At 43.0% G+C, this 18362-nt stretch overlaps 1 protein-coding gene across 5 annotated transcripts in view; it reads right to left on the bottom strand.

Moving 5' to 3' along the window:
- CSMD2 (CUB and Sushi multiple domains 2) overlaps positions 1-18362 on the bottom strand; it is a 643453-nt gene that overhangs the window by 149091 nt on the left and 476000 nt on the right. The gene's annotated exons all lie outside the window — the stretch shown is intronic.

Here is an 18362-nt window from a genome sequence, read left to right as displayed (position 1 = left end):
TCTCCCTGAGCCCATATTGTTACCATTCTAGGTTGGAAGGGGAATACTGAGAAGGCAGGATCTGGCTTGGACAAAGGATATAGGTTAAAAAACAAAATAATTGGGGCTAGAGGGCAGGGGGAACTGTGGAGTCTCTGAGAAGCTGGCCCAGCCATGGTGCAGGTAGGGGTGACCTCATACCTTGCTTTCCCAGAGCAGAATTCTGGGAATATTAGCTATATGTAGGCCTGGCTTAGATAATCTCTGCAGACCTCAGGAGGCCAGGTGGGAGTCTCCCTGTGTGGGGGTCTGCAGGACAGAGATAGAGCTCTCAGAGCAAGGGAGCTCAAGTAGTAACCTGAAATTTTCTGGAACCAAAGATTCCAACAGCCAAAGATATCTTGGCTACAAGCCTGTGTGACTCTCTCTGTTAATTAATTTTTTTTATTATTGTGGAATAATTTTAGACTTACAGAAAGTTGCAAAGATAATACGGTGTTCCCATAGACCCTTCACCATTTCTTCTATTGCTAACATCTTACATTTCCACAGTGCATTTGTCACGACTAAGAAAGTAATGTTGGCATACTTACTATGAACTACACTCCAGACTTTATTTGAATTTCACCAGTTTCTCCACTGATGTCTTTTTTTGTGTTCCAGGATCCAATCCATTTATCACTATCTCTTTTTAAAAATATCTTTTTAAATTTTAAAAATAAGTCATACTCAAGGCAGAGAAAAGGCAAACAATATACAGATGTACTGAATTTTAAAAAAGTCTCTCTTTCACACAGCCAACCTGTTCTCCAGAGCTATTCAATTAATAGTAGGTTTGGCACATACGCTTCCAGAGTTTTTTTCAATGAGCACGCAAATATATTGTTCCCTCAAAATGAGACATATTTTATGTAGTTTTCTATAACTTTCTTTCTTCATTTAATACTATATCATGGACAAAAACATCACCCTCATTTTTCTGCAGAAATGGACATTGTTATATAACACAATTTCACATGAAATTGCAAGGAACATTTGCATCTTTATGTAGCTTTGTGCATTTCTGCTAATATTTCAGTTGACTTGCCGAAGTAATTCTAGGGGAAGAAGGGCATCTATTTAAAAATTTTAGGCCAGGAGCGGTAGCTCACGCCTGTAATCCCAGCACTTTGGGAGGCTGAGGTCAGGAGGTCAGGATACCGAGGTCAGGAGATCAAGATCATCCTAACACAGTGAAACCCCGTCTTTACTAAAAATACAGAAAATTAGCCGGGCGAGGTGGCGGGCGCCTGTAGTCCCAGCTACTTGGGAGGCTGAGGCAGGAGAATGTAATGAACCCGGGAGGTGGAGCTTGCAGTGAGCCAAGATCGCACCACTGCACTCCAGACTGGGCGACACAGCGAGACTCCGTCTCAAAAATAAATAAATAAATAAATAAAAATAAAATAAAATAAATAAAAATTTTAAAATAAATCTTGCTAAATTATCCTCTCAAGTGATTGTTTCAACTTATATTCGCACTAATCAGTGTTGATGTTACTATTCTCTCTAAAGTTCACCTCATCAGCATTAGATATTATAATGTTGTAAATATATTCTTTATGAAAATACTCCCCCATCTGCTAGACCACAGTGGAATCTCTCTGGCAGTTTTGAGTTTAGATGATTTAGTAAGGTTGGGTATCTCTGCACATATTTACTGGGCATTTGTAGCTTTCAAATTCTTTATCCATCTTAATTGATGGATGCAAACTTTTGAAATTCTACTTATATATTATGACTTTTATTTACCTTATATTTTTGATTTCTCTTTTATATGATATATTTGTTGCTAATCTTTTCTCCTAGTGTCTGGTGACTTTTTCTCATTTAACTTTGGTTTGTGGTATCCATTTTGGTAAGAAGTGATTAATTTTATGTAACCAAATACGTTAATATTTTCCTTTAAGGATACTGGATGTCATGTTATGCTTGGGCAGACCTCTCCCTGACCCAACGATTCAAAAACAAAACAAAACTTTAATCAAAACTTTAATACTTTCCTGGGACTTGTGTAGTTTCTTTCTTCTCTTTTTTTTTTTGCGACAGGGCCTATCTGGTTGCCCAGGTTGGAGTTCAGTGGTGCAATCATAACTCACTACAACCTCCTGAGTAGCTGGGACCACAGTTACATGCCACCATGTTTGACTAATTTTATTTTTTGTAGGGATGGGGTTTTTCTGTGTTGCTCAGGCTGGTCTTGAATGCTGGGATTCAAGCAATCCTCCTGCCTCAGCCTCCAAAATTCCTGGGATTACAGGTGTGAGCCACTGCACCTGGCTAGTTTCATTTTTTGAGGCTAACAAGTTCGTTACTCTTCCAAATTGACACTCAATTCTCCCAACACCTATCTAAAGTAGCCTCTTCCACACTTTGCCTACCAAAACATCTGTTTACTCCCTCTGTAGCATCTACTAGTCTATCTTTAGTGTACCTATTTGTAGACTATGCTTCTCCCTAACTAGATCATAATTTTCATGAGTGTGGAACCAGGCCTTGTTTGCCTAAGATGTATCTGACATTTTGGATGGTGCTCATGATACCCATGGATGATGACACGCTCATAGCTGAAGAATCCTGATTCTCCCTACTGATTTGAAATGTCCCCTTAGTTGTGGGCTGTTTCTGGACTCTTCTCTCAAGTCCAGTGATCTCTCCTTTCCCTATACTAGAATCTACTTGTGGTACCAGGAACATAGCTACTCACCTTACTTGGGTTTCCATATTCTCAAATTTTGATTTTTTTCCCTAAAACTTACTAATTTCCCAAATTTACTCTTTTAGATAAACTTTATGGTTACCAAGTCCCAAAAAATGTGATTGAGATTTTGATTGGAATTATATACACATTGATTAATTTGGAGATAATTGATATCTTTATGTTACTAATTTTCCCCAGCCAGGAACATTGTAGATAACTTAGTTTATGTACTTTGCAAAGTTTTATGTTTTTCATCTTTGTTATGGTTTTCTTCTTTGCACACCTCTTGTTAAATTTCCTCTTTGGCAGTCCATAAGTTTATGGTTTTGGTTCTATTGTGAATGAGATTTAATGTTTAGTTACATTTTCTAGTTATTTATTGTCAGATATATATATGTGTGTGTGTGTATATATATATGTGTGTGTGTGTGTGTGTGTGTGTTTCTTACTTTCGGTCACTAGTTAGTACTATTAGAAACCAAAAGAATCTCTTGGATTTCCTAGGTAGAATCTTTTATAGATATAGGAGGGGATTCCTTAAAACCAGGACCTGTGTGAGGCTGGGGCCCCACATTTGATTTGAAAAGAGGGAGAAGGAGATCCCTAGGACAGAGCACAAACACACATACTCACTGCTGTGCCAGGCTGCCCCTGCCTTCTCTGCTTTCTCTGTGGTGATCAATGCACTGTGAAATCAGCAGCCAAGAGGAGACCGAGTGCCAGCCGTGTGGTGTGGCTGTACGTGCTCTCAGAAAAGACATCGGTGTGGGCCACACTTATCAGGGAAGGCAAAAGGAAAGGAGACCTGAAGTTTAGGTGGCGTGAAAGGAGAGTGCTGTCTTTGGATTTAATAACATGAGATAAGACCTGGACGCAGAGAGGAGGTGAAGCTGTCCGGGAAGAAAGGCAACTCCATACTTGAGTTCAGGTGGTATTAGGATGCCATAGAGAATACAGCTGATTGAGAGAGGGAAGATAATGAGTCTCAAAATTAGCTATGGGAGTTTGGGCTTTATCGTATTCTAGTTAGAGACTGACTCTAGAGGCCATGTGAAATCCTGAGGGTGAACAACTGAATGAATGAGTGAGTGAATCAATGAATGAACGAATGAAACCCCAGTCTGACAGGAAGCTGAGAAAAGCAAGAATATGGGGACTAAATAGACATGAAAGAAAATGTGTTTCCATAACAACCACTGTGTATAAGGCACTTTCACATTAGCCCATGGAGTCCATGCAAGCATCTTTATTTTGTAGCTAGGACTAGTCTCATCTTTAACAATGAGAATACTGAGGCTCTGAGAGGGTAGGTAACTTGCACAAGGTCATGGGCTGGTTAGACAGTAAGCTGGAATTGCTATTATTTAATACTAATCCAGGTCAGACCTTAGTGCTTCTACTCTCTCCTAACAATGCTGCCCACATCTCTAGGAGGAAGAGGCTGTGGTTGAGAGCTAGGCAGGGGCTGGAGAGGCTCTATCAATCATCAACAGTTTACATGTGAGTCATACATAAGCTGATATGAATTAAAAATGCCAGTTGATTGCATTCGGCTTAGCTGATCTGATAAACAGACAAAGTCAAAGGCTTGGCATTGATGTTGCGGAGAGGAGTGCAGAAGAAGGGAGGAGGAGGCGGGGTTCTCTGTGTGCACGAACAATACAAGTTGGCAACGGAAAGGACAGAGGCTAAAGTTCAAGCCCCTTTCGGCACTCATTCACTTAAGCCCCTCCCATATGCGGGGTGCTGCTGTATAACAGTGAAGATGACAGACAGGGTGCCATTCTCCGGGAGCTTCTGGAGATGGGCAATAACCCCCCAGACACAAACTCACTAAAAAATTATCAGCTGTGTCTAGCACAGGGCAGATATGGCAGAGTGCTGAGGCAGAGCATCCACTTTAGACAGAGTGGCCGGAGAAGACCTTCTAAGGAAGTGGCATTTAAGCAAGATGCCAAGCCACATGGAGAGCAGGAGGGGTGAGAGGTGGGAGGAAGCCTGCAGTGAATAAAGGACAGCATGTGCAAAGGTCACAATGGAAAGGCCATGGAGGCTGACACTGGGCCAGGAGAGGTAGGCAGGGGCAGGGCTGGCGGGACTCCGTGGATGGGGGAAGATGTTTGGTGTGTACTATAGGAGCTGAGGGAAGTCATTGGTATATTTTAAGCTGAGCTCTGACAGGTTCCGATTTACATTTTGAGATCACTCTTGGTGCCTGGGTAAGAAAAGATTGACAAGGGCAAGAGTGGATGCAGGGAAATTAGCTAGGGGCTGCCACAGGGGGCCAGTGACCCCTTTTATTATAAACCTTTGATGATGGCCAGTAAAGACTTGGTTTGCCAACCCAACAACATTTATTAAGACTCTTATTGAATACTTATCTTATAGAAATCAGAGTCTATAAATGCTAATGAGCAGTTCTGATCGATAGAGATAATTCCAGGCCAAAACAGCCATTGTGGTTTGTGTGAGCAGCTCCCCTGTAGGTGAACACTGGGTCTTCTTCTGGCTTTTGATATCCTGAGAACAGTTTGCAGCTCCCCTCCCCATTGCACTGTGCCGCTAGGTAGGAGAAACTGAAGTGGAGGAAAGAGGTGAAAAGATCTTCCTTCCTATTGATGACTTGCTTGTCTGTGTGTGCGTTTCTTTGGACCACAAACACAAAACAGGCCATTTCCAGGGAAGAGAAATGAAGCATGTTGCATGTCAAGCTCTGTGTTGAGAGCTGCAGAAATGTGCAAGGCTCTGTGTTTGCCCTGGAGGAAACTTACTGAAGGAGACACCCAAAACATAATAATATGTGCAATAGGTGCTAAAGAGTGGAATAAATAAGATGCTATCAAAATAACCGGAGGACAAAAAGAGCTAAACGTTTGTAGAAAATCTCCCATGTGCCAACTGCTTTATGTACATTGCTGAATATCCTCATAAAACCCTGCAGTTGAGAGTGTATTCTCACTATTTTGCTGTGGAGGAACTGAAGTTCCAAGGGATTAACAGAGGCAACTAGCAAGGGTCAGAGACGGTATTCAAACCATGTCTGTCTGGTACCAAAGGCCTTTCTTTTACACCATCTTCTTTTTCTTTTAATTTGAAGAGGCAAGGAAAGCTTCAAGGAGGCAGTGTCTTTGAAACAGTTTTGAAGAAAGGAAAGTGTGGAGAAATTGAGGGAGAGAAAGATGGCAAAAGAGGGAAAAGCAAATTAAGAGGAATCGAAAGAGTAACTGGCCTTCCTGGATCCAGTTCCCCTCCCATCCTTTCAATCCACCTTTTCCATCAGGACCACGTCTATCTTTCTGAACCACTCCTCTGACCCAGTCTCTCCTCCTTCTCTACAGGATAAAGTCAGACTTCCGAGGGGACACACCAAGTCCCCCCTGGGCTTCCCCAGTTGCCTTCTCCCATTCTTCTAACCCTTTACTGATTTCCTTCTTATTCTCTTGCTTCAGAGCCTTCTCTCTGCCTGGAAGTTCCCCCTGCACATGCCCCCATGCCACCTGTAGCGGGTTGACTTGTGTCCCCCAAAAGGATATGCTCAAGTCCTTACCCCTGGTACCTGTGTGACTGTGACCTTATTTGGAAATAGAATCAGATGTAATCAAGTTATGACAAGAAGGGCATACTGGATTAGGGTGGGCCGTAAATCCAATGACTGATATCATAAGAGAAAAGAGAGGGAGATTTGGATACAGAGACACAGGAGAGACACAGGGAAGGAGACCATGTGATGGAGGCACAGATAGAAGTAATGTGTCTGCAACACAAGGAATGCCAAGGGTTCCTGGCAACCACCAGAAGCTATGAGACACATGAGACAGATTCTTCCCCAGTATTTCCAGAGGGATCTTGGCCCATTGAGAACATGATTTTGGACTTCTAGCCTCTAGAACTGTGAACAAAACACATTTCTGTTATTTTAAGCTATTCAGTTTGTTACAGCAGCCCTAGTAAATTCTTCTACCCCCTGACTGATGTGTACTGGTAGGTGCCTCACATCCAGTGGGGAGCTTTTCCACAGGCTTCTCCTTGTCCTCCCCATCCCCTCAGTCTAGTGAGATGCTCCCTCTACAGGCTCCTGCTCTATCAGAGTCATCCATTGACTTCCCTGTCTTGCTGAATCCCTTAACTCTTGTGCCAGTGTCTCATTCACTTCTATATCTCTGGTACCCAGCATGAGGCCTGACCTGTACTAGCCCCTTGGTGAATGTTGTCTGATTGAATTGATGAATGAACGAATGGCTCACCAGCTTTCAGGGACCCCTGTGGTTCATCCAAACTCACCCACTGTCCTTGCCAAGCATCTGTCACTCTACAAGAGGCAACTTAAACAAATCCTATATACTAAGGAGAATACTTCCTATTTCTCTGGAAGTTCTGAGCTCTTCCTTTACCATCCACATCTAGCCCCTCAGATCTTACAGCTGTATCTTTGGTGCTCTACACTACCAAAGACATAGAATCTAGCCACACAGAACCTGGGCCAGAGCTCACTGCTGAATCTAAATCTGGGAGAAACTGGGATACTGCAACCATGGTCTCACACTTTTTAAATCCAGCCCTGTAGGTTCCCTGAGCCTACAGTGATACTGATAGTCATACTTTAAATCTATAAATAGTAAGTACTAGGTTCAGATAGCATACTAGGCACTGGTGATTCAGATAAGAATATGGCATGCTTCCACCCCTGCATGTGGTACAGTCTACAGTAAAGGTATGTATGGAGAAGCCCCCTAACTTAGGCCAAGGGTATGAGACCAGGCCTCCTGGGAGAGGTAACTACTGAGCTGAGTCTTGATATCTTTATAAGAGAAAAGAGAGATGAGAGATTAACAGGATGAGTCCAGATGAAGGGGGTGGGTGAGGAGGGTGAGAAGGGGACAGAATGCAGGCAGAGAAAATAGGGTATGCAAAGACACAGAGGGGATGTAGAGGCTGGCCCACCCAGGAAATGACAAGCTCTTCAGGAAGACAAAGCATGAAATGCGGGTGGCTGAGACCTGAAGCCATGGCTCAGGGAATGGTGATAATGTCCAAGCTGCAGAGGAGTGAGGAATTCATGGTCCCCATTCTCCTAGTGAGAGCAGTTTCCTTGGTGCTGGGGCAGGGCTGAGGGCAGTGAGGGAGGGGTTCCACCAAAGGAGGGCTTTTGAGTTGGTCTCATCATCCTAAGTCTGGTATCTGGTTTGCCTAGGTTGCATCTTGGGCACTCATGATAATCTGCAGTCTAACTCCAGCAAGTATGCCAGCTCAGGTAACTGGGTCTCACTGGGCCCCTGGTTCTCCCTCCCATTCCTTGGTGGGGCTGCCCTGAAATTCTGCTTGCTCTGCGGGGGCTGGATCTTGACTTCATTGCTGGCTGCAGGGACACCCTGGGATGTGCAGATATCCCTGTTCAAGTCTGAGATCTCCACATGCCTTTCCTCACAGTGTTTTCAGAGTTCCACCTCCCACTGCCACACCCACGCCCCCACCAACCAATAGCAGGCCCTAGCTAAGGGTGGACCCACCTGGCCCTCACTCCCGTACCTCTTCCCACCAGCCCCCTCTGAGACTCCACTGTGCTTTGCTGAGGCTAGTGTAAGGTTCACAACACTCAGCTTCAGCAACAGGAGATTTTCTACCAGAGCCTAAATCTAAGAAGCTGGGAGGACAGTGGATTTTCACTGCAGGGGCCCGTCCCTCTCAAGTGCTGTCCACAGGCAAAACTTGCTTCTGAGATTATGGTCCTCAGTTCTTTTAGTCTGAAGGAAACTTGGACACACTAGGTATTTTTTAAAAACAAAAACAAAAACAAACAAACAAATGATTCCCACCTCCCTGCTTATAGGCAGTTTATCTCTATCCCATTGCAAATTGGAAAGACATGCAAAGGGGGGTGGAGCCAAGATGGCCAAATAGGAACAGCCCCAGTCTACAGCTCCCAGCATGAGTGACGCAGAAGACGGGTGATTTCTGCATTTCCAACTGAGGTACCGGGTTCATCTCACTGGGGAGTGCCGGACAGTGGGTGCGGGACAGTGGGTGCAGCGCACAGTGTGTGAGCCGAAGCAGGGCGAGGCATCGCCTCACCTGGGAAGCACAAGGGGTCAGGAAATTCCCTTTCCTAGTCAAAGAAAGGGGTGACAGACGGCACCTGGAAAATCGGGTCACTCCCACCCTAATACTGCGCTTTTCCAATGGGCTTAACAAACGGCACACCAGGAGATTATATTCCGCACCTGGCTCGGAGGGTCCTACGCCCACGGAGCCTTGCTAGCACAGCAGTCTGAGATCAAACTGCAAGGCGGCAGCGAGGCTGGGGGAGGGGCGCCAACCATTGCCCAGGCTTGAGTAAGTAAACAAAGCGGCTGGGAAGCTCGAACTGGGTGGAGCCCACCACAGCTCAAGGAGGCCTGCCTGCCTGCCTCTATAGGCTCCACCCCTGGGGGCAGGGCACAGACAAACAAAAGGCGGCAGTAACCTCTGCAGACTTAAATGTCCCTGTCTGACAGCTATGAAGAGAGTAGTGGTTCTCCCAGCACGCAGCTGGAGATCTGAGAATGGGCAGACTGCCGCCTCAAGTGGGTCCCTGACCCCCGAGTAGCCTAACTGGGAGGCAACCCCCAGTAGGGGCGGACTGACACCTCACACGGCTGGGTACTCCTCTGAGACAAAACTTCCAGAGGAACGATCAGGCAGCAGCATTTGCGGTTCACCAATATCTGCTGTTCTGCAGCCACCGCTGCTGATACCCAGGCAAACAGGGTCTGGAGTGGACCTCCAGCAAACTCCAACAGACCTGCAGCTGAGGGTCCTGACTGTTAGAAGGAAAACTAACAAACAGAAAGGACATCCACACCAAAACCCCATCTGTACGTCACCATCATCAAAGACCAAAGGTAGATAAAACCACAAAGATGGGGAAAAAAACAGAGCAGAAAAACCAGAAACTCTAAAAATCAGAGTGCCTCTCCTCCTCCAAAGGAACGCAGCTCCTCACCAGCAATGGAACAAAGCTGGACGGAGAATGACTTTGACGAGTTGAGAGAAGAAGGCTTCAGAAGATCAAACTACTCCAAGCTAAAGGAGGAAGGTTGAACCAATGGCAAAGAAGTTAAAAACCTTGAAAAAAATTAGACGAATGGCTAACTAGAATAACCAATTCAGAGAAGTCCTTAAAGGACCTGATGGTGCTGAAAACCGTGGCACGAGAACTACGTGACGAATGCACAAGCCTCAGTAGCTGATGCGTTCAACTGTAAGAAAGGGTATCAGCGATGGAAGACGAAATGAATGAAATGAAGCGAGAAGAGAAGTTTAGAGAAAAAAGAATAAAAAGAAATGAACAAAGCTTCCAAGAAATATGGGACTATGTGAAAAGACCAAATCTATGTCTAATTGGTGTACCTGAAAGTGACGGGGAGAATGGAACCAAGTTGGAAAACACTCTGCAGGATACGATCCAGGAGAACTTCCCCAATCTAGCAAGGCAGGCCAACATTCAAATTCAGGAAATACAGAGAACACCACAAAGATACTCCTCGAGAAGAGCAACTCCAAGACACATAATTGTCAGATTCACCAAAGTTGAAATGAAGGAAAAAATGTTAAGGGCAGCCAGAGAGAAAGGTCGGGTTACCCACAAAGGGAAGCCCATCAGACTAACAGCTGACCTCTCGGCAGAAACTCTGCAAGCCAGAAGAGAGTGGGGACCAATATTCAACATTCTTAAAGAAAAGAATTTTCAACCCAGAATTTCATATCCAGCCAAACTAGCTTCATAAGTGAAGGAGAAATAAAATCCTTTACAGACAAGCAAATGCTGAGAGATTTTGTCACCACCAGGCCTGCCCTAAAAGAGCTCCTGAAGGAAGCACTAAATATGGAAAGGAACAACTGGTAACAGCCGCTGCAAAACATGCCAAATTGTAAAGACCATCAAGGCTAGGAAGAAACTGCATCAACTAACAAGCAAAATAACCAGCTAACATCATAATTACAGGATCAAATTCACACATAACAATATTAACCTTAAATGTAAATGGGCTAAATGCTCCAATTAAAAGACACAGACTGGCAAATTGGATAGAGTCAAGACCCATCAGTGTGCTGTATTCAGGAAACCTATCTCACGTGCAGAGACACACATAAGCTCAAAATAAAGGGATGAAGGAAGATCTACCAAGCAAATGGAAAACAAAAAAAGGCAGGGGTTGCAATCCTAGTCTCTGATAAAACAGACTTTAAACCAACAAAGATCAAAAGAGACAAAGAAGGCCATTACATAATGGTAAAGGGATCAATTCAACAAGAAGAGCTAACTATCCTAAATATATATGCACCCAATACAGGAGCACCCAGATTCATAAAGCAAGTCCTGAGTGACCTACAAAGAGACTTAGACTCCCACACAATAATAATGGGAGATTTTAACACCCCACTGTCAACATTAGACAGATCAACAAGACAGAAAGTTAACAAGGATATCCAGGAATTGAACTCAGCTCTGCACCAAGCGGACCTAATAGACATCTACAGAACTCTCCACCCCAAATCAACAGAATATACATTCTTTTCAGCACCACACCACACCTATTCCAAAATGGATCACATAGTTGGAAGTAAAGAACTCCTCAGCAAATGTAAAAGAACAGAAATGATAACAAACTATCTCTCAGACCACAGTGCAATCAAACTAGAACTCAGGGTTAAGAAACTCACTCAAAACCGCTCAACTACATGGAAACTGAACAACCTGCTCCTGAATGACTACTGGGTACATAACGAAATGAAGGCAGAAAAAAAGATGTTCTTTGAAACCAATGAGAACAAAGACACAACATACCAGAATCTCTGGGACACATTCAAAGCAGTGTGTAGAGGGAAATTTATAGCACTAAATGCCCACAAGAGAAAGCAGGAAAGATCCAAAATTGACACCCTAACATCACAATTAAAAGAACTAGAGAAGCAAGAGCAAACACATTCAAAAGCTAGCAGAAGGCAAGAAATAACTAAGATCAGGGCAGAACTGAAGGAAACAGAGACACAAAAAACCCTTCAAAAAATCAATGAATCCAGGAGCTAGTTTTTTGAAAAGATCAACAAAATTGATAGACCGCTAGCAAGACTAATAAAGAAGAAAAGAGATAAGAATCAAATAGATGCAATAAAAAATGATAAAGGGGATATCACCACCGATCCCATAGAAATACAAACTACCATCAGAGAATACTACAAACACCTCTATGCAAATAAACTAGAAAATCTAGAAAAAATGGATAAATTCCTACACACATACACCCTCCCAAGACTAAACCAGGAAGAAGTTGAATCTCTGAATAGACCAATAACAGGATCTGAAATTGAGGCAATAATTAATAGCTTACCAACCAAAAAAGTCCAGGACCAGATGGATTCACAGCCGAATTCTACCAGAGGTACAAGGAGAAGCTGGTACCATTACTTCTGAAACTATTCCAATCAATAGAAAAAGAGGGAATCCTCCCTAACTCATTTTATGAGGCCAGCGTCATTCTGATACCAAAGCCTGGCAGAGACACAACAAAAAAAGAGAATTTTAGACCAATATCCTTGATGAACATTGATGCAAAAATCCACAATAAAATACTGGCAAACCAAATCCAGCAGCACATCAAAAAGCTTATCCACCATGATCAAGTGGGCTTCATCCCTGGGATGCAAGACTGGTTCAACATACGCAAATCAATAAACATAATCCAGCATATAAACAGAACCAAAGACAAAAACCAGATGATTATCTCAATAGATGCAGAAAAGGCCTTTGACAAAATTCAACAACTCTTCATGCTAAAAACTCTCAATAAATTAGGTATTGATGGGACGTATCTCAAAATAATAAGAGCTATTTATGACAAACCCAAAGCCAATGTCATACTGAATGGATTAAAAACTGGAAGCATTCCCTTTGAAAACTGGCACAAGACAGGGATGCCCTCTCTCACCACTCCTATTCAACATAGTGTTGGAAGTTCTGGCCTGGGCAATCAGGCAGGAGAAGGAAATAAAGGGTATTCAATTAGGAAAAGAGGAAATAAAATTCTCCCTGTTTGCAGATGACATGATTGTATATCTAGAAAACCCCATCGTCTCAGCCCAAAATCTCCTTAAGCTGATAAGCAACTTCAGCAAAGTCTCAGGATACAAAATCAATGTGCAAAAATCACAAGCATTCCTATACACCAATAACAGACAAACAGAGAGCCAAATCATGAGTGAACTCCCATTCACAATTGCTTCAAAGTGAGTAAAATATCTAGGAATCCAACTTACAAGGGATGTGAAGGACCTCTTCAAGGAGAACTACAAACCACTGCTCAATGAAATAAAAGAGGATACAAAGAAAAGAAAGAACATTCCATGCTCATGGGTAGGAAGAATCAATATTGTGAAAATGGCCATACTGCCCAACGTAATTTATAGATTCAATGTCATCCCCATTAAGCTACCAATGACTTTCTTCACAGAATTGGAAAAAACTACTTTAAAGTTCGTATGGCATCAAAAAAGAGCCCGCATCACCAAGTCAATCCTAAGCCAAAAGAACAAAGCTGGAGGCATCACGCTACCTGACTTCAAACTATACTACAAGGCTACAGTAACCAAAACAGCATGGTACTGGTACCAAAACAGAGATATAGACCAATAGAACAGAACAGAGCCCTCAGAAATAATACCGCATATTTACAACCATCTGATCTTTGACAAACCTGAGAAAAACAAGCAATGGGGAAAGGATTCCCTATTTAATAAATGGTGCTGGGAAAACTGGCTAGCCATATGTAGAAAGCTGAAACTGGATCACTTCCTTACACCTTATACAAAAATTAATTCAAGATGGATTAAAGACTTACATGTTAGACCTAAAACCATAAAAACCCTAGAAGAAAACCTAGGCAATACCATGCAGGACATAGGCATGGGCGAGGACTTCATGTCTAAAACACCAAAAGCAATGGGAACAAAAGCCAAAATTGACAAATGGGATCTAATTAAACTAAAGAGCTTCTGCACAGCAAAAGAAACGAACATCAGAGTGAACAGGCAACCTACAGAATGGGAGAAAATTTTTGCAACCTACTCATCTGACAAAGGGCTAATATCCAGAATCTACAGTGAACTCAAACAAATTTACAAGAAAAAAACAAACAACCCCATCAAAAAGTGGGCAAAGGATATGAACAGATACTTCTCAAAAGAAGACATTTATGCAGTCAAAAAACACATGAAAAAATGCTCATCATCACTGGCCATCAGAGAAATGCAAATCAAAACCACAATGAGATACCATCTCACACCAGTTAGAATGGCAATCATTAAGTCAGGAAACAACAGGTGCTGGAGAGGATGTGGAGAAATAGGAACACTTTTACACTGTTGGTGGGACTGTAAACTAGTTCAACCATTGTGGAAGTCAGTGTGGCGATTCCTCAGGGATCTAGAACTAGAAATACCATTTGACTCAGCCATGCCATTACTGGGTATATGCCCAAAGGATTATAAATCATGCAGCTATAAAGACACATGCACATGTATGTTTATGGCGGCACTATTCACAATAGCAACGACTTGGAACCAACCCAGATGTCCAACAATGATAGACTGGATTAAGAAAATGTGGCACATATACACCATGGAATACTATGCAGCCATAAAAAATGGTGAGTTCATGTCCTTTGTAGGGACATGGATGAAGCTGGGAACCATCATTCTCAGCAAACTATCACAAGGACAAAAAACCAAACACCGCATGTTCTCACTCACAGGTGGGAATTGAACAATGAGAACACGTGGACACAGGAAGGGGAACATCACACACTGGGGACTGTTGTGGGGTGGGGGGAGGGGGGAGGGATAGCATTAGGAGATATACCTAATGCTAAATGATGAGTTAATGCGTGCAGCACACCAACATGGCACATGTATACATATGTAACAAACCTGCACGTTCTGCACATGTACCCTAAAACTTAAAGTATAATAATAAAATTAAAAAAAAAAGAGCGTGGCTCCTCCCCGACGTCTCTTGCTCATTCTCTTGCCATGTGACATGCTCGCTCCCCCTTCTCTATCCACCATGAGTAGAAGCTTACTGAGGCCCTCACCAAAAGGAGATGCTGGCACCATGCTTCTTGTACAGCTTGTAGAACCATGAGCCAAATAAACCTCTTTTCTTTATAAATTAAAAAAAAAAAAAAAAAGAAAGAAAGACATGCAAAAATGAGAAAATAAAAAAAATTCATGGCACCTTGACATGTTGATTTCACTTGCCTTCTGACTGGGCCCCAGAATATGAAAGGGCTTTGGATGTTCCCAACCAACAGTCACCACTGCAGGAACACAATAAACCCATCGCTGATGTGAGTCATGATGGTGGATCTTTACATTAGGGGAAAATGGCATGTGAATGAACAGCTGCTGCAGGGGGAAGGGGGTCAGAAATCACTCCTATCCCCACATGAGAATGCAGCTGCAATTATCCTTGGTGACATTGGAAAGGGCAATAAGAAAATAATACTTGTTTTATCAAATGCCCCCCTCTAAGCTGCCCGAGCTGCAAACCAACAATTAAACCATGATCATAATAGCAGACAATAATAATTAAGTATCACGCTATCCAAAGAGCAAAAACTGAGAAGACAGACCAAAGCCCAAATCCAGCATTGGTGTCTATAGCAAAATAAAAGGCTCTTCTCTTCAGGGACCAGCTGGCATGCAAAAGAAATAAAAGATTCTTTGGTTATTTTCTAAAGTGGAAAAATAAAACTGGGCTTCAGGTCACTGAAAACGTTGCAGAATGTTCCAGGGTAGTGACTGCTGTCTTGGACTTAGGCTGTGACCTTGTGCTTCCCTATAACGTGCTGGGTGACCTCCGGCCAGCTGCCCTCTCTTCCTCATCACCCTGTCACTGGAGGCTCTGAGACTGCCTATCACTAGACAGAGTCCAGAGTCTGCCCTGTAGGTGTCAGGGATTCTGTGAGGGGCCAATGTATCTTTGTCCTTGGAAGAAATGTTTCCATAAAGTCAAAACACTGGCTGTGGAGCCAAAGACCTGGGTTCAAATTGCAGTTTTTTTTTGTTGTTTTTTTTTTTGAGATGGAGTCTTGCTCTGTCACCAGGTTGGAGTGCAGTGGTGCCATCTTGGCTCACTGCAATCTCCGCCCCCTGGGTTCAAGCGATTCTCCTGCCTCAGCCTTTCGAGTAGCTGGGATTACAGGCTCATGCCACCACATCCAGCTAATTTTTGTATTTGTAGTAGAGATGGGGTTTCACCATGTTGGCCAGGATGGTCTCAATCTCCTGACCTCGTGATCCACCCACCTCGGCCTCCCAAAGTGTTGGGATTACAGGCGTGAGCCACTGCGCCCGGCCTCAAATACTAGTTCTGAGAGAGCTAACTTGGTGACCTTGCAGAGCCTCAATTTACCCCGTGTAAAATGGCTGTAATTTCAATCTATCAAGCAGCGTTGCTAAGAGTATTATCATAAATGAAATCACATAGAAAGCATCTAGCACATAGTATTAAATAATCATCAAATGGTAAAATCACCTAAAATAATTCCATTTTTGTTCAATTTATTTTATTTTTTACTTGACTAAGAGAGATGTGCTAAAGTCTCCTATAAGGATTGTCAATTTCTCCTCATATTTCTGACAGATTTTGCTTTACGTTTTCTCATTAGGTTACTTAGTGCAGATTCATGACTGTTAGCATTATTGTGGACTATGCATTTTATCATATGAAAGCATTCCCTGTGTCTCTTTTAATGTTATTTAACCTTGAATTTTACTTTTTTTTTTTTTCTTTTTGAGATGGAGTCTTGCTCTGTCACCCAGGCTGGAGTGCAGTGGCACAATCTCAGCTCACTGCAAGCTCTGCCTCCCGGGTTCAAGCCATTCTCCTGTCTCAGCCTCCCGAGTAGCTGGGGCTACAGGTGCCCGCCACCACGCCTGGCTAATTTTTTATTTTTATTTTTAGTAGAGACGGGGTTTCACCGTGTTAGCCAGGATGGCCTCGCCTTTTTTTTTTTTTTTTTTTTTTTTTAACAGAAAAGCAATATTGTGATCCCTGCTTTTTACTTCCATGTGTTCTCATGCTATTCTTTTGTCCCAACCTTTTATTTTTAATATTTTGTTGTTCTTCTGTTTAGCAGCATTCTTTTAAATTTTATCCAACCCAAGAATCTTTGCCTTGCAATATGAATGTTTCCCATGTGGGCACCAGCTCATAGCTCTTTATGGCTCCTGCTTTCCCTGCCACAGGTCAGTCAGTAGTTGCTCTACACATCACAGTAGAGGCTTCCTTTCCCTGTGCACCGTCGTCTTGGGGCCTCTCTCTGGGATCCTGTGTTTGCTCCCTTTGCAGACCCTTTGCTCAGCATCTGAGTCTTGCACTCCGCCCAGGCACCTGACTTTAGCTCTTTGCCGATCCTTCAGAGAAGCCTCAGATGGTAGCACTTCTGTGCTCTGGGCCTTATATCCGGTCAGCCTCTCAGTCTCCTGCCCATCCTGAGCTCCTGTAACCTTGATCTGCTCCAGAGGCTGCCTCCTCTCCCCCCATTCTCTTTTCCCTACATGAGGCCTGGAACCTTGAATTACTTTGTGGAACAGACACCTCCAGCCCCCACCCAGGACCCTGTTCCCCACTGCAGACTAGCACTGGACTGTGAAGTGTGTGAAAAATTAACCTTTATTGTGTTAAACCACTGAGATTTGGGGGTTATCTGTTATATCAGTTAGCCATTACTGTTGACTAATAATACAAGCTTATTTCCATCATCCTGTTTTAAGCTTTTTTTTTTTTTTTTTTTTTTTTTGAGACAGAATCTCACTCTGGCACCCAGGCTGGAGTGCAGTGGCATGATCTAAGCCCACTATAAGCTCCGCCTCCTGTGTTCAAGTGATTCTCATGCCTCAGCCTCCTGAGTAGCTGGGACTACAGGTGCATGCCACCATGCCTGGCTAATTTTTCTATTTTTAGTAAGATGGGGTTTAGCTGGGTTGACCATGCTGGTCTCGAACTCCTGGCCTCAAGTGATTCACCTCCCTCAGCCTCCCAAAGTGCTGGGATTACAGGCATGAGACACCACGCCTGGCTGTGTTTTATGCTTTTGTTTATTATGTTTTCTTGCTTTTTTGGGTAATATTCCTTAGTTTGTAAGTTTTCTTTAGTGATTTGCAAAGTACACATTTTATTTTAAATTCTATGGGTGGTTTTCTTTAAGCATTTTCAAAAGTACTCCTAAACTTGTATTTTCTCTAATCATCAAATTTAAGAAAAATAATATATTATACCATTTTACTTCTTATGTAAGACAGTAAATCTTAAAAAGGTTTTACCTTTCCCTATGCCCTCTCCCAACCATCAAACTATTGACAATATAAGTAGGGACTAGAGGCCCAAGTTACACACAATCTTTCATAGTCACCAATTCTTAGTACCGTGTAGTTTTTCTAAACATCTCAGTTGGCTAAAAATTATATGTCTGTATTAGCTTCCTGTGGATGCTGTAACATATTACAACAAACTTGGTGGCTTAAAACACTAGAAATTTGGCCAGGCATGATGGCTCATGCCTGTAATCCCAGCACTTTGGGAGGCCGAGGCAGGTAGATCACCTGA

This window comes from Pan paniscus, chromosome 1, assembly GCF_029289425.2.
Source record: "Pan paniscus chromosome 1, NHGRI_mPanPan1-v2.0_pri, whole genome shotgun sequence".
NCBI classification, from domain to species: domain Eukaryota; kingdom Metazoa; phylum Chordata; class Mammalia; order Primates; family Hominidae; genus Pan; species Pan paniscus.
Note: the sequence above shows the minus strand (reverse complement) of the source record. Positions and strands in the feature narration are given on the sequence as shown.